The sequence below is a fragment of the Blennius ocellaris genome (assembly GCF_963422515.1).
Source record: "Blennius ocellaris genome assembly, chromosome: 7".
NCBI lineage: Eukaryota > Metazoa > Chordata > Actinopteri > Blenniiformes > Blenniidae > Blennius > Blennius ocellaris.
In genome coordinates this window covers 26,819,731-26,836,830 of record NC_137656.1, presented here as the reverse complement: position 1 = coordinate 26,836,830, position 17,100 = coordinate 26,819,731, and positions in this window count along the sequence as shown.

Below are 17,100 nucleotides of genomic sequence, written 5' to 3'. Positions count from 1 at the left end.
GACCACCTCCTGTAAGCAGCAGGTTGAAAACTCCATTTTGAGAACGGCACTGGAGGAGTTCATTTACGTGTCGCTCTTCTCTGCGCATCTTTTCCTGTATTGAGTTTGACCAGACATAATCTGTAAGTAGCTAAAGTGTTTTCTAAGTTATTGGCTGTAAATGTATGTTTATGTGTTTAATGCATAAATCGTTTTTCTGTTTTAACCAGCTATGCTAATTTGAATCTGTACTAGCTGCGTTGTGCACTAGTACTTCCTGTGTACCTCAGGTGTATTATATTATATATTCTTTAATTTGTGTTTTGTACATATATTGTACACTGGTGTATATTTTTATGTGTGTTTTGCAGTTTTACAAAGTTAAAAGAGATGGTCTCCGGACATGAAACCACCCTGCTTCCTCTGTTCTTTCTGGGGCCATTTCTTTTAGTGTTACGCTTGCTGTCAAAGTTGAGTTAGGCTAAACACTTAACTGAGGGCAGAAGAAAGCTCCTATTTATTTATTACACCTGTTCTGTCGTCACGGCCACACCTCGCCTACACTTTGTTCACGTGTCTCTTTTTGAAGTTTCTGTTTTGTTTTGAATAAAAGTTCTGTAGCATAAAAAAAAAAAAATATGTAGCCCTCATGCTCAAATCCCAATATACGGCACCTTGGATGAATATATCTAACTGGCAGTGTTTGGAATAACGGCGTTCAAAATAATTAATTTTTCAGTAACGGGGTGGTCCAATTAATTATTTTTTACGCCGTTACAACGCCGTTAACATTACTGAACGTTAAATGGGGTGTGTTAGATTGCAAATGATGTCATCCAGAAGCACCCCAGGCTTCATACCCAACTGGAGTGACTGTGAGGAGGTGGCTTAAAAACGAGGTCAGTGATTGGCTCAGGCGGAGTCATCTTTCATGGGAGCCAATCAGAGCCCGTGCTTTTACACATGTGCCAGCTGAGCACACACATACACATACACAAGAGAGCAGCGTAGAGCAGTCGGATGAAAACTTTTTTTTTTATTTTTTATTTTCAAGGTGGCGATACAAGCTACTTTAAATTCATTGTGGTCAAAGGCAAGAACGTGCATGTGAAGTGTACATTATGTCCCGGAGCAAAGACTTTGTCCACATCTGCGGTGAGCAACTCAAATTTGATGAAGCATCTCACAACGACACGCGTCTACAAAGCTTGTAGCCCAAACGAACCTCAACCACAGACGAGAGCTCCGTCCACAAGCAAAGAAGGACACGGAGCAAAGTCGCCCAAGCAGCAAAAGCTCGATCTTTCTCCATCGCCTTTTCTTGTTGTTTAAACATTTACTTTTGTTGTGAACGAAATACTTGGAAGTACACGTTGTTTACTTGACCAGTTGTCTCAGGTTGTGAACATTTGATTTAATTTGATATAGAGTAAAACACACTGTTTACTTTTCATGATAATACTTGAACTGCAGGATAAATGTCTGTTAATGTGCAATAAATATAGTTCTCATTCATAGCATTCGTTTCGATGTCTCACTATGGGATACGCCCCCTGCATATGCCTCAGAAGCATTTATCTCATTACGCCAATCCTGATTGGCTGGTGATCGTGACGCCCACGTCAGGGTGGAGCCACCAACCCTTAAGTAGCTCGCGCTTACTGCGCAGCGTCACTCAAACACCTCTTCTCGCTTCGTGCCGAGCATCTCTCAATTTTAAAAGTCCCAGATAGCTTAACTGTTCACAGACCGGAGCTCACCCGGCTTGGTCGCCGAGCGCTAGCTGCCACTCCGCAACCCTCCATTCTTCATCATAGCTTGGAGAGTTGCGCACCTGACCACACCACGGGAAGGTTACACGGTTTAGCACACCAGCTAACACCGCCCTGAGCAATTTGCGCACCAGCTAATTCACGGCACATCTGGTTTAGCTTCACAGCCAACCATAATGGATGCCCACACTCCTCACACCAGAGGAGATGGAGGCTCCGGGGCCCGGCTCTGTATCTGTGTAAACAGGATATCGAGCCGCGACTCACACCAGGTCTGCTCGTTCTGCCTCGGGCTGCAACACGCCCAGCAGGCTATCGAGACCCCCGGCTCACCTTGAAAAGTCTCCGACGGCGACTATCACGCCAAGCTAGCTCGTCCAGCCAAGACCCATTCTTGTCCTCATGTGACACACCAGTCACCACCGAGGCCAAGGACGGGAATGACACGGACACCGGACAACTCCGCGTCCGCCCGTGGAAGACTGGAGTTGGATTATGAGGACTGCGAGGATTACTCCTCGGAGCTCCTCATATCTGACGATGAGAGTGAGGACGACGTCGTCATTCCATCACCTCAGTTTGCCACACCAGGCGCTGTGGCTGCCCTCGGGGAGGAGGAGGGAAGCGTGCCCGCTTCCCCCTTCTTCAGCACGTATATGCAGTCTGTGTGCAAATGTGCTGCATCTCGGCTGAATATCCCCTGGCCTGAAGCAATAACGGAGACCGCCAGGTCCCGTTCTGAAGGGAAGAAATTACCCCAGGCCACGAGGACGGCGAAACAGCAACTCTCTGTCTTCCCCGAGCTGCTCAATGAGCTGTCGTCCTCATGGAAGGACTGCCCATTCAGCGGCAGAAGCCCAGTACACGGAGCTTCCTCCCTGGACTGTGAGGGCATGGAGAAGCTTGGCATTCTCCGCATGCCCCCCGTGGAGCCGTTAGTCGCTGCGCACCTGCACCCGCGACTGACCGCCGCCTCCAGGACTCCTGTACTGCCGTCCAAAGCAGACCGCTTCCAGTCCGCCATGACGGAGCGCGCTCATAAGGCGACGGCGCTGGCCGTCAGGGCTCTGAACATGTCCTCTATGCTCACTGCTTATCAAGCGGAGCTATGTGAGGACGAGCAGACCTGAGCCAGCGGCGTGGGACGAGGTTACCGTGATAACCGACATCTGCCTACGTGTGCAGCGCTGTGCGGTCCAAACCACAGGAAAATCTCTCGGGATGATGGTGCTGCAGGAAAGAGCCAGATGGCTCAACCTGACCCACCTGTCGGACAGAGAGAGGGAGGACATTTTAGCTATGCCGGTCACACCAGACGGCGTCTTCGGCTCGGCCCTCGCTTCAATGCAGCAGCGATGTGAAGCCAGGAAGGAGGAGGACGAAGCACTCCAGCTCTGCCTCCCTCGCAAAGCCCAACATGCACACAGCCTGCCACAGCCCAGCGAAAGAACGCCGCGCAGGAAACGGTGCCTCCTCCTTTCCCTCAGTTTAAAATCCCGAAGCAGCCCCAGGCCTGTCCTGCTCCTAGTGCCGCACCTGCACAGGAGGCGAGGACCGGCTGTCCCAGAAAGGCCATCACAGCGACCGCAGCTCTGCCGGCACGCACCGCGCAGACGGCCAGTCAGCAGGCCAGGAAGAAGAAGCGGGCGGCCTGACCACCTCCCCTCTTCCCACCGGTACCGGTGCTGCATGTTCCAGTTCGCCAGCCCCGCCGGTGTTTCTTCCAGTGTGTGCGACTCCCATTTTCCAGAGATGCTGTCACTTCTGTCTCTGCAAAGAAGGACAGATGGGTAGCTCTCCATGGCTCATCCTGGGTTTTGAGAACGATATCACGGGGTTACAGGCTTCAGTTTGCCGCCGTCCCCCCTCGTTTCTCTGCTGTAGTGCATTCTCAAGTACGCGGAGAGTCAGCTCGTGTTCTTCAGGAAGAGATTCACTCGCTGTTGATAAAAAGAGCAACGTCAGAGCGGCTTTTACTTCAGGTATTTCCTGGTCCCCAAATGAGGAGGGACCGGGATTCGCCCAATCCTGGATCTCCGGGCTTTGAACAAATACCTCAGAACTTACAAATTCAGAATGCTCACCCATGCATCCCTGCTGCGTATGTTGCGTCAGGATGACTGGTTCACATCAGTCGACACATGATGCCTCCGGCTACTGGGGCTGATGGCCTCAGCCATCCTGGTAGTCCGGCTCGGCTGTCTGTATATGAGGGATTTTCAGCGATGGGTGTCCTCCCTCCGGCTGGACCCCGCGCGTCATGGCACACGGAGAGTTATGATCAGTGCGTAATGGGGCTGCGCTGCTGGCACCACCTGACTTTCCTGGTGGAGGGGGTCCCGATGGGAGCCGTTCTGTTCCAGAAAGTGATCACAATTCATGAGTTCATTTTATAAGCTCCTATTTATTTATTTTTAGGGGTTGATTATTTTTAGTTCTTACTTTCTTATCTTTTATTTTCATTTATTGATGCATTTTACACAGATGGGTTTAGAAAACTCCTCCGACTGGTTTGTTGTCAGGCCTGACTGAAACCACTAAAGCCTGGAAAGTTTTATTGTGACTCCACTGCAGGGAAAAGTCCTGCCTCAGCATGCGAGCATCAGCTCGGAGCTCCGTATCAATCGGAGGCGTCCCTCTTCCTGCCACCTCAGCGAAGAAAAGCAGAGCTCGTCGGCCCCGACGGCCAAGAAAAAACCCCAAACAAAAGAGTTTTGTGAACCTGACGTGTGGGACCTGAGAGATGAAGGAGAAGTCTCTGAGAGGACGACCAGTCAAAGTGTAAAAGTGCCGCCGCCGCCACAAACCAGGATTACTAATGCAACAACACATCATCAGTAGGGTAAAACTAACCTGTCCCACAACGGTCTAAACCAGCTCACGTTCCCTATTAGTGGGTGAACAATCCAACGCTTGGTGAATTCTGCTTCACAATGATAGGAAGAGCCGACATCGAAGGATCAAAAAGCGACGTCGCTATGAACGCTTGGCCACAAGCCAGTTCTCCCTGTGGTAACTTTTCTGACATCTCCTGCTTAAAACCCAAAAAGTCAGAAGGATCGTGAGGCCCCGCTTTCACGGTCTGTATTCATACTGAAAATCAAGATCAAGCGAGCTTTTGCCCTGTGGTTCTCTCATGACAGGCGGAAACACGAGGATCCGTCTCAAATAGGAATGTGACGTCAGAAAAGTAGACAGCTCGTGTTAAACTTAAGGACACGTAAGTGAAGAGTGAATCTGTGGACGTTGTCCATTATTCCAGGAATGTTTCGAATCATCGAGTGTATAAAGAATATACCTGATCACTGAGGGATGATTACTGCATACAAGACGGTCAAACTGCATGACGACCAAACCCAGCAAGACGCCTCATCCAGCCAAACCACCAAAAAAATGGTCCAAACTTCAAATAAAACTTTTTTTTTTTTTTTTAACAAATTCCATCAAAATAGAAATACTGAAACCCAAGATGAGATAACTGGGGTGTATGGTCTCCAGGTGTATGGTGTATGGTCTCCAGGTGTATGGTCTCCAGGTGCCGTCTTCATTTATTTGGTTTCATGCTCCGCTGCCAGAGTTTTTAGGCATAAAACACAAACGGGTGTTTCCTGGTTCCCGACGTGTTCACGGTAAACCCAAGGGCGATGTAGCATCATCATATCTCCTGCTCTTACTAGCTTTATGCCGGTTACTGTCGCCTGTTTTCTTTTCCTCTGACGCCTCGTCCTTTTTTCTTTTCACTCCTGTCAGAAACTTCTCCACCTCTCCTCCTCCTCCTCCTCCAGCTCTGTGCACCGGTGTTCATGTGTAGTACTTCTTCTACTCTACTGGTTGAACAGGCAGCCTGTTGATTAGTTTGAGCACTGCTGCCACCGAGTGGTTGGAGGCCCTTTTTTTATTGTTCAAGCATGAATAAAGACACTAATACTGAAAGTCGCGCCCGCCTCACGCTCCCCCTGACACCCCACCACGCCCCCCCAGGGGGGCGCACCCCACCATTTGAGAAGCACTGCTTTAGTGAGACGTTTCCTTCACAACCAATTAAAACCATAAAGAAGTCCTGTGAAACAGTGAAAAAATGTTTCTTTTTCAAACTAAAAATAAACATTCATCCCCATGAAGGTTCCTCTTACGCCGTCAGCAGCGACTGAGACAAACTAAGAAACGAGAAACGAGTGTGAATGATAATCTCTGTTGTCCATTGAGCGTTTTTATTACCTAAAATGCGTGTTCCAGAAGGTTTTCGGGATCTAAGTGTAGAGATGTGGCAGGTTCTACTCCCTGGAGCTGACCTTCACCATGCCTGCAGGACCTCTAATGGAGGTGAGAGGTCACAGGTCACTGAACTGATCACCGTCTCATTCCACTGCCATACAAACCGAGCTGCACTTCCTGTTCATATCCTCACATTACCTCTTCGTCCAGCTCGGATCGACTCGTTGTGACATGGAAAAATCTCTCCTGAGTCACGGAGAAGCTCAGAGGATCTGAATGTGATTCAAACTTTGATGGAGTTACTCCTCACCTGAAGCTCTTTCTCCATTAACAAGTAGAAAAAACTCAACATTCTCCACTCTGCCGTCTGATTTCAAGCAGAATCCCACTTGTTCACGGTGTATTTTTGTATATATTATAATATGTATATGTATATAAACACATATTATAATAAGTATAATATGTGTATATTTGAGCTTTACAACAAGATGGAACCCTGAGGCCCATCTAGTAATATTATAACATGTCACAGCTTCGGTAAACTTGCAAGGTATTTAACTAGCAGGCATGGAAACATCGGTTAATGAATGAACTCTGATCAATCATTTTCAACTCTAAATCTGCTGAAAACAAGCTGCAGAGTCACTGGTGCTGATGATGAAACAACAACAGGCGTGATTCCACCAAACATCTGGCGGTAAAACGCGAGAGCCGCTCATCGCGGACAAGCTCAGATATAGAGATGACACTTGTCTGCTGGGTAAATATTTACACTAAAACACTTAAAAATCACCATTAATATCCAAGCAAATGGTGAAAAAAGGCATGTGTTGCTCACAGTTTTATCTCTGCCTACATGATGACGTATTAAATTAACACACGGTGGTTTGCACGTTCTCTCATGTTTACCTGGAACCATCATGACCCTGAATTCAAGCCCAATTCACACAACAATGTTTTTAAGTGAAAGCGGAAAACGTTTGTGCTTTCACTTCGCAAATGTATCGAGTCGTCACGGCAACGTTTTGAGAACGATGTCCGTTTACACGGAAATGGCAGAAACTCTGAGAACGACGCATATTAGCATGCCAGGCCACAAGGTGGTGCTGTTGGTTGTTTTTGTAATAAAACTACACGCGTGTGAGAATCTAAGACACACAAAAGACGACCACAGGGAGATTAATTGTGAGGAGATCGCCCTCCTCGTCCGACCAAGGTACATTTTGTTAGTTTGATTTGTCGACAAAAAAAACCCTCAAATCATAACTAGAAGCCAAAAAACTGGTCTTTTCTTTTTCATTTTTTGATTTGAGCCAGAAAATTAAAAAAATAAGAATTAAATAAATGTTTTCGCTTTCTGGCTTTTGCACAAAAATCAAAAAAGGTGGAAATCAACATCGTCTTTGATGGGCGGGGATTCAACGCCTCTTTTGTTTATGATTAGTTCATGCTTGCCTGAACTTTTCACAGTAAAACTCCACATTAACACAACATACTGTTATGGGGGTGGATGGAGGCTCAAGTGCAGGAAGCAGCCAGGGAACACATTCAATGTTCAAACCAATGATCTTTGTTTTAAACTGAAATAAAGAGAATTGAGTCCTCCCTCCACATGATCCTCCAAGTGGAGTAGAGTTCTGGACAGAGCAGAACAGGATGGAGCAGAGCTGGAGCTTGACGGAGTGAGAAGCCCAGTTAAATAGCGGAGCTTCTCATCCTCAAACCACCTCCACCTGGTAACTGCAGCCCGCCTGACTAGTCTTAGAATAAAACTAGTCTAGAATTAACTCTCAAACTCGTCTGAAATGAACTCTCAAAGAAGTCTCAAACTGGTCTCAGCACCTGAAGCACCGCCAGCACTCAGAAGTGACCAAAACATCAGCCAGAGAGCAGAGGAACTGAGAAGTGGTCTGTGGTCACCACCTGCAGAACCACTCCTTTATTGGGGTGTCTTGCTAATTGCCTATAATTTCCACCTGTTGTCTGTTCCATTTGCACAACAGCAGGTGAAACTGATTGTCAATCAGTGTTGCTTCCTAAGTGGACAGTTTGATTTCCCAGAAGTGTGATTGACTTGGAGTTGCATTGTGTTGTTTAAGTGTTCCTTTATTTTTTTGAGCAGTGTATCTACACATAGACATAGAAAGCAAATCAAACATTAAACCAGTCTAAAATGAAGTCTCAAACTAGTCGAAAATAAAACTCAAACTAGTCTACAATTAGATCTTAAACTAGTCTGAAATTAATTCTCAAATCGTCGATATTAAATCTCAAACCTTAAACTAGTCTAAAATAGTGTGAAAATCATCTCAAATCAAACAGTAAACTAATCTAAAAATAGAAGGTTCAGTGAGTCGAAAAGTCAAAACTCGTGTAAAATGGAGTGAAACTAGTCGAAAATGAAAACTTTGAGACTTTTAGACTCATCTAAGGTTTACCTAAGACTACTGAGAGTTTGCATTTTAGACTAGTTTAAGGTTTAATTTTAGACTGGTTTAAGACTTTATGTTAGACTTTTTTGAGAGTTAATATAAACCAGTTTGAGACTTGATTTCAGACTACTTTGACCTTTCATTTCAGACTATTTTAAAGTTTAACGTTAGACTACTTTAAGGCTTAATCTTAGACTAGTTTGAGACTCCATTTTAGAGGAGTTTGAGTATTTATTTTAGACTAGTCTCGAACTAGTCAAAAATTAAACCTAAAACTAGTCTAAAATCTCAAGCTTGCTTAATAGTAAACATTAAACGAGTCTCAAGCTAGTCTAAAATAAATTAGTCTGAAGTGAATTCTCAAACTCGTCTATATTAAATCACAAACCTTAAACTAGTCTAAACTAGAAGGTTCAGTGAGTAAACGTTTCAAACTCGTGTAAAATGAAGTGTCAAACTAGTCGAAAATGAAATCTCAAGTTTGTCAAATTTATTTTAGAATAGTTTGAGACTTCATTTCAGATTTCTTTGAGACTTTTAGACTCGTCTAAGGTTTGAGCTTAAACTGCTGAGAGTATGCATTTTAGACTAGTTTAAGGTTTAATTTAAGACTGGTTTAAGACTTTGTTAGACTTTTTTGAGAGTTAACATAAACCAGTTTGAGACTTGATTTCAGACTACTTTGACCTTTCATTTCAGACTATTTTAAAGTTTAATGTTAGACCAGTTTGAGTATTTATTTTAGACTAGTCTCAAACTAGTCGAAAATTAAACCTAATTCTAGTCCAAAATCTCAAGCTCGCTTAATAGTAAACATTAAACGAGTCTCAAGCTAGTCTAAAATAAATTAGTCTGAAGTGAATTCTCAAACTTGTCTATATTAAATCACAAAACTTAAACTCGTCTAAAATAGAAGGTTCAGTGAGTAAACGTCTTAAACTCGTGTAAAATGAAGTGTCAAACTAGTCGAAAATGAAATCTCAAGTTTGTGAAATTCATTTTAGAATAGTTTGAGAGTTCATTTCAGATTGGTTTGAGACTTTTAAACAAGGTTTGTTTATTCAAGATTCAGTTAAACAATGTTACATTGGAAATCACCTATAATTTTTCCCTCTTTTCTCCCCGAACCCCACAGTCAGCATATAACAACAAGTAACAACAAGCCAGACAGGTTGAAAGGAAACACAAATACAATAATAATACTGACAATAATTACTGCCAATAAAATACATCAGAATGCACACAAAGATGTAGTGTAGGCTTTCCTTACAAATTATTAGTATACAGTTAACAATTTCAACTGCATCCATCTTTTGAAAATAGGCAAGGAAAGGGTCCCAAACGTCGTGAAATTTTTTAACTGAGCCTTTTGTTGTGTATCTGATTTTTTCCAGCTGTGTGTAATACTGTGTGACCCAAAGTCTAAATACAGGTGGCTCTGGATCCTTCCAACCCAGCAATATCCTCCTTCGAGCCATGAGTGTACAGAAAGTAACCATACTAGCCTGGGCCTTGGTCAATTGTGGATTTGAACTCACTCCAAAGATTGCCATAAATGGGCAAGGGGTCAGTGTCTTACCGCATGTCTTAGAGAGGACCTGGAATATACTGTTCCAAAAGTAATGCAGTTTTGAACAAGTCCACAACATATGCAACAAAGAGCCAGGTTCCCGCTTACAGCGGTCACAAGTGGGGGCAAATCCATCCCTCATCCTACTTAGCTTGGTTTTTGACCAACGGAGGCGGTGCACAACCTTAAATTGAATAACTATATGTCTGAGGCAAATGGACGAAGAAAAAATTCCCTCAATTACAGGTACTTCTCAAAAAATTAGCATATTGTGATAAAGTTCATTATTTTCCATAATGTAATGATAAAAATTAGACTTTCATATATTTTAGATTCATTACACACAACTGAAGTAGTTCAAGCCTTTTATTGATTTAATATAGATGATTTTGGCAAAAAAGTAAAGAAAAACCAAAAATCCCCATCTCAAAAAATTAGCATATCATGAAAAGGTACTCTAAATGAGATATTAACCTAATCATCTGGAGCACCACACCCACCCTTGAATCCACGAATTAACTCTAAACACCTGCAAAAGATTCCTGAGGCTTATAGGTAAGACTGCCGATGTGACTGCTGTCCAGAAGGCCATCATTGACACCCTCAAGCAAGAGGGTAAGACACAAAAAGAAATTTCTGAGTGAGTAGGCTGTTCCCAGAGTGCTGTATCAAGGCACCTCAGTGGGAAGTCTGTGGGAAGAGAAAAGTGTGGCAGAAAACACTGCACAACCAGTAGAGATGACCGGACCCTGAGGAAGATTGTGGAGAAGGACCGATTCCAGACCTTGGGGGACCTGCGGAAGCAGTGGACTGAGTCTGGAGTGGAAACATCCAGAGCCACCGTGCACAGGCGTGTGCAGGAAATGGGCTACAGGTGCCGCATTCCCCAGGTCAAGGTCTGTTGAACAAGAAACAGCGGCAGAAGCGCCTGACCTGGGCTACAGAGAAGCAGCACTGGACTGTTGCTCAGTGGTCCAAAGTACTTTTTTCGGATGAAAGCAAATTTTGCATGTCATTCGGAAATAAAGGTTCCAGAGTCTGGAGGAAGACTGGGGAGAAGGACCTGGCAAAATGCCTGAAGTCCAGTGTCAACTACCCACAGTCAGTGATGGTCTGGGTTGCCATGTCAGCTGCTGGTGTTGGTCCACTTTGTTTTATCAAGGGCAGGGTCAATGCAGCTAGCTACCAGGAGATTTTGGAGCACTTCATGCTTCCATCTGCTGAAAAGCTTTATGGAGATGAAGATTTCCTTTTTCAGCATGACCTGGCACCTGCTCACAGTGCCAAAACCACTGGCCAATGGTTTACTGACCATGGTATTACTGTGCTGGATTGGCCCGCCAACTCTCCTGACCTGAACCCCATTGAGAATATGTGGGATATTGTGAAGAGGAAGTTGAGAGACACCAGACCCAACACTGTGGAGGAGCTTAAGGCCGCTATCAAAGCATCCTGGGCCTCCAGAACACCTGAGCAGTGCCACCGGCTGATTGACTCCATGCCACGTCGCATTGAAGCAGTCATTTCTGCAAAAGGATTCCCGACCACGTATTGAATGCATAACTGAACATAATTATTTGAAGGTTGACTTTTTTTTGTATTAAAAACACTTTTCTTTTATTGGTCAGATGAAATATGCAAATTTTTTGAGATGGGGATTTTTGGTTTTTCTTTACTTTTTTGCCAAAATCATCTATATTAAATCAATAAAAGGCTTGAACTACTTCAGTTGTGTGTAATGAATCTAAAATATATGAAAGTCTACTTTTTATCATTACATTATGGAAAATAATCTTAAAGATATCGTCTAAAAGAGAGTATGATGGACAGGAAGGAAAGGTGTCAGCATTACACATCAGGAAATCTCTGAGTTGCAAGTACCTGTAAAAGTGTGACCGTGGCAAGTCAAACTTAGACACCAACTGTTCAAAAGAGCAGAAGACATTGCCACTGCAGAGTTTATACAATGAAGTTATTCCACAGTTTACCCAGATGTTGAATGCCTCATCTGTTAATGATGGATAAAACATACAATGTCTCTGAGGGGGTGCAATAAGGGATAGATCAAGCAGTTTGAAATGTCTCCTGAACTGGTACCAAAGTTTGCGTGAGTGAATAACAAGAGGATTTGAGGTATAATTGGACACAGGTTTTACCAGTGGTAATCTGGTACAAAGTAGGGATGGCAGTGCAACGCGGTTCACAGACATTTTCTCTTGTGTTGCCCATAATGGTGAATTGTCTTCATCCACGGTCCAGTATAACATCGTCCTGATATTAGATGCCCAGTAGTAGAACAAAAAGTTTGGGAGTGCCAAGCCTCCCGCGCTCCGAGGATTTTGTAATACACTTCGTTTTAATCTTGGTGGTTTTTTATTCCAAATAAAAGATGATATTTGGCTGCTCAAATTAGTAAAAAAAAGATTGTCAGAAAAATTGGAAGAGATTGAAACAGACACAGAAATGTAGGAAAGACAGACATTTTGATATTTATTCTACCTCCGAGTAAAAGAGGCAGCAACTCCCACCTTGCAAAATCCTGCTTTAGTTTTGAAAGTAACACTTGATAGTTACATTTGTATAGATCTGCATGATTTTGTGTAATCCAAATTCCTAAATATTTGAATTTATTGTGACTAGGTTTAAAAGTAGCCAAAATTGTCAATAAATCTCCTGATCTCTTTCCAATAAGCATTGCTTCACTCTTTTCATAATTAACCTTGTATCCTGATATTACTCCAAACTGTTTCAGCAGGTCCAGAACTTTGGGCAGACTCTTCGATGGGTTAGATATAAACAAGAGCATATCATCTGCATAAAGCGATACTTTATGCTCAGTGATGCCACGATGTATTCCTGAATAGTCAGCACACTGTCTCAAAGCAATGGCAAGAGGCTCAATAGCCAGAGCAAAGATAAGTGGTGACAACGGGCAGCCCTGTCTCGTTCCACACTGTAGTTGGAAATATGAGGATAAATGGTTATTGGTTCACACAGCTGCCAAAGGGGAGGAATAAAGAACCTCAAGCCAGGAGATGAAATTTCTTCCAAATCCAAACTTTTGTAATGCATAAAAAAGGAGGTCCCATCTCACCCGATCAAATGCCTTCTCAGCATCAAGTCAGACCACTGCCTCAAGGACTACATCTTTGGATTTACTATGAATGATGTTTAATAAACGTCTAATATTGAAGAAAGAGTATCTATTTTTGATGAATCCTGTTTGATCGGGTGAGATAATGGATGGCAAAAACTTTTCTAATCGAAGAGCCAGGACCTTGGCGAGAATTTTAGTGTCTACGTTAAGCAATGAAATTGGACGACATGAACTACAATCTAAATGGTCTTTATCTTTTTTAGGAATCAGAGAAATTACAGCCTGGCGCATAGTCGGGGGCAAGGATTTAATTTGAAATGATTCATCAAATGTAGATTTTAGCAATGGGACAATTTGAGGTGCAAATTTCTTATAAAATTCAGACGGATAGCCATCTGGACCTGGGGATTTTGGTGATTGCATATGTGGCACTCCCAAAAATAGGTCGGCCACAATTTATATATTCAAGAACTGAAGTAGCATAGTTTTGATATGTATTTTTGTTTATTTATTTGTTCATCTTTTTTTGTGAACATTTTGGGGCTTTTACTATAATTTCATTAAAAAGGACTGAGGGGTGGAACTTCTGTGTGGGAACCAGTTGCTCTGGGGACAGGTAAAAGGGTGACACTTGCCTCCGCTGCTTCAGAAGCAATCTGGAGAGTCTGATCACACATCGTGTCCTGATTCTCTGTCCCGCCTGCATTATACAGGTTAGTAAAAGTCCCCAGCACTACAGAATACAAGAAATAAGTTAAAGTTATTATCGTTAAAGGTGTTAGGTGTCGTTTAGAACATGTGTTAGCCGAGCTAAATGTAGTTTTAAAGACACTCGTGTGTGTAAAAGATCGGAATGTAACCGCCATTTTAGGTCAAGCGGGACAGGTAAAGTCTGCCCTGTGGTCGCCATTTTGGCTCAAACTAAACAGCGAAATTCCAGCCCGCAGCGGCCATTTTGGGTCAAGATAGACGCCAGTTTCCACAGAGTCAATAATATAGGATTTACACAAGATGTTTTTTGTTTTATATTATTATTATTATTATTATAGTATTGGTTAAATGAATGATAACACATCACAAACATTAATCTTTTAGTCCAGGCCACTTGAGAGAGGCAAAGGTTTAGTAAATGTCTAAATACATGAAAACTGGGAACTTGGATAGTAAATAATTATAAATAGGTAATCCTTAAACAAAGTAAATACACAGAAAGGGCTACTTATATAAAAAGTAATGTTTGTTGATTAAAATGGAATTGTATATTGATTGATGAGAAATGTAAATGTGAGTTGTGAAAATTATTTGATTGGCATGAAAATGATAAAACTGGACTAAGGAAATATATACACTGGTTATGTGGTTGTGATGTATGTGAATAAAACAGAAGCAATCTGGAGAGTCTGATCACACATCGTGTCCTGATTACTCTGTCCCACCTGCATTATACAGGTACTTCTCAACTTTTATTTGTTTATGTGGTCCTTCACCTTGGGACCCATAACACATACTCTGCAAAGCCCTTTCTATTTCCACACAGGAGATGGGTTCTTCCAACATTTTGCTGCATCTGCTCCCAACTGTGGTACATTAATTTTGTCGAAAAAAGAGTCTAAACCAGAATTATCATTTGTTGGCGGACAACTATATAATTTCTGATAACATTTTTGAAAACACTTGTTTATTTCTAAATTGTCAGTACATTTGATACCCTGATCATTTTTAATTTCTGCAATGGTTTGGTTGCCAGCTCTTTGGCGCAACTGTTGAGCCAAGAGCCTGCCTGCTTTCTCCCCATGTTCATATGAAAAACTTTGTGATTTGTAGAGAAGATGTTCAGCTTGCTTTGTAGATAAAAGGTTGTATTCGGTCTGTAATTGTAGTATTGTTTATATAAAGTGGGGGTAGGTGACTGACTGTATGCTGCATCAAGTTCAACAATTTGATTAGCTAGTTCAGTGAGGCGCGCGACTGAAACGAGTCTCTGCTTCGCACAGAATGAAATTATTTGACCCCTCAAATACGCCTTGAGGGCTTCCCAGACCGTTGAATGAGAAACCTCTGGGGTTTGATTAATATCAACAAACAGTTTAATTTGAAATTTGTAAATTCCTCATCTGCAAGCAGTAATGGATTAAGTCTCCATGGCCGATAATTAGCATAATTAATGTTTGGGAAATGCAATAATAAAATAACAGGTGAATGATCCGAGATGACCATGGCTGTGTAATCACAGTCCGTGACTAAAGGTAAAAGTTTTTTGTCTATAAGGAAATAATCAATGCGGGAGAATGACTTATGAACATTTGAAAAGAATGAGTGTTTGCGTGAAGTGGGGTTTAAAAACCTCCAAACATCAGCAAGCCCATAGGTATGAACAAAAGAGTGAATTGCACGTGCTGATTTGGAGACCGGACTTGTTTTCTGAGAGCTGCGATCCAAAGCAGACAAAACGCAATTTAAATCACCTCCAATTATGATATTATGGGATGACATATTTGGTAGCCGTGAGAATAAATTAGTAAAAAAGGTGACATCATCCCAATTAGGGGACAAAACGTCCTCGGAGTCTGCATCGACATTAGAAACTACAAATGGTAATGTTTTATTTATCACAATAGCAGCTCCTCTCCCCTTGGAGTTAAATTTAGAATGGAATACTTGCCCTATCCATCTACCTTTAATTCTAAAATGATCACAAACGCACAGGTGAGTTTCTTGAAGAAACGCTATGTCTACCTTGAGTTTATGTAAATGAGCAAGAACTTTGTTTCGTTTCACTGGATGGTTCATTGATTTTACATTCCAGCTCACAAAATTAACACTACAGCCACTGTTGGAACCTGACATCTACTGTGTATTGTAGAGTGAGATTGACATCGATTTGACAATAAGAGATGAATATGATTTAAAAAAAAAAAATGGCAGTAAATAAATATACATACATTTAAGAAAAATTGTAATCACCAATGATAATAAACCTGTCTGGCAAACCCCTAACCCTCGTACATTAAGTACAACTCTGTCATCCTGAACACGATGACCACAAAACCCCTTCCACATAAATCCACACAAATAGTGCTTGTTTGGTATACTGTGAACCAAAACAGAGCGTAGGCTCCCACTCAATATAAATCACCTACTGTTGTTTCTAAGAGTGAGAACAGGTGTAACATATCAGAACTAGCAAAATGTCACATTATGTCCCAGAACTATAAGGAAAATCAGTGTCCACTTTGCAGAGGATGTTGAGAATATTACCTCGATTGGACAGAATACAATTAACATGGACTGGTGAGATCCTCTTCATGGACCACTCGCACCCAGGGTCTCGTTCGGAGCGTCTTTGAGCACATGTCTTTTTATGTAGTCCGTAGGGCTGCGGCGTCCACAAACTCCTGTTCCATTCCATTGTGCGTAATCCGGAATCGCGCTGGGAAAATGATGCCGTACCGGACCCCTGGCTGATCACGGAGAAGTCTCCGGGCTTCCGTGAAAGCAGCACGAGCCCGTGCAACGGACGGAGTGAAATCGGGGAAGATGGCAATGGACTGACCCTTCATCTTAAGTTGACCCAGGGTCCGGGCACGGCGGAGCACCTCAACGCAGTCCTGGTCGTAGTGAAGCTTCGCTATGATGGCTCGCGGCTTTCCTCCTGGGCGTTTAGGAACAAGGCTTCTATGTGAGCGATCAATCATAACCTCTTTGTCCATCTTGAGTACCTCTCTCAGTAGTTTGGACACAGCGGCGGGAGTACTGGTATCTGGTCCTTCCTCGACTCCGCTTATGCGTATGTTGGATCTACGCATTCTGCTCTCCACATCTTCACTCTTGGCCCTCAGCTCACTCAGCTCTTTTTTGAGACCAGACACCGTAGTTTGCAGAGTCGCTACTTCGTCACTCCAGGTGGAGAGGCTGCTTTCGATGTCCTTCACCTTGGCTTTCACCTCATCCACTTGTTGGCATGTCGCTTCCCTGCAGGCCGTGAATTCATTCCTCACCGATTGCAACTCTTAATGGCACCGAAGTCCTCCGCGA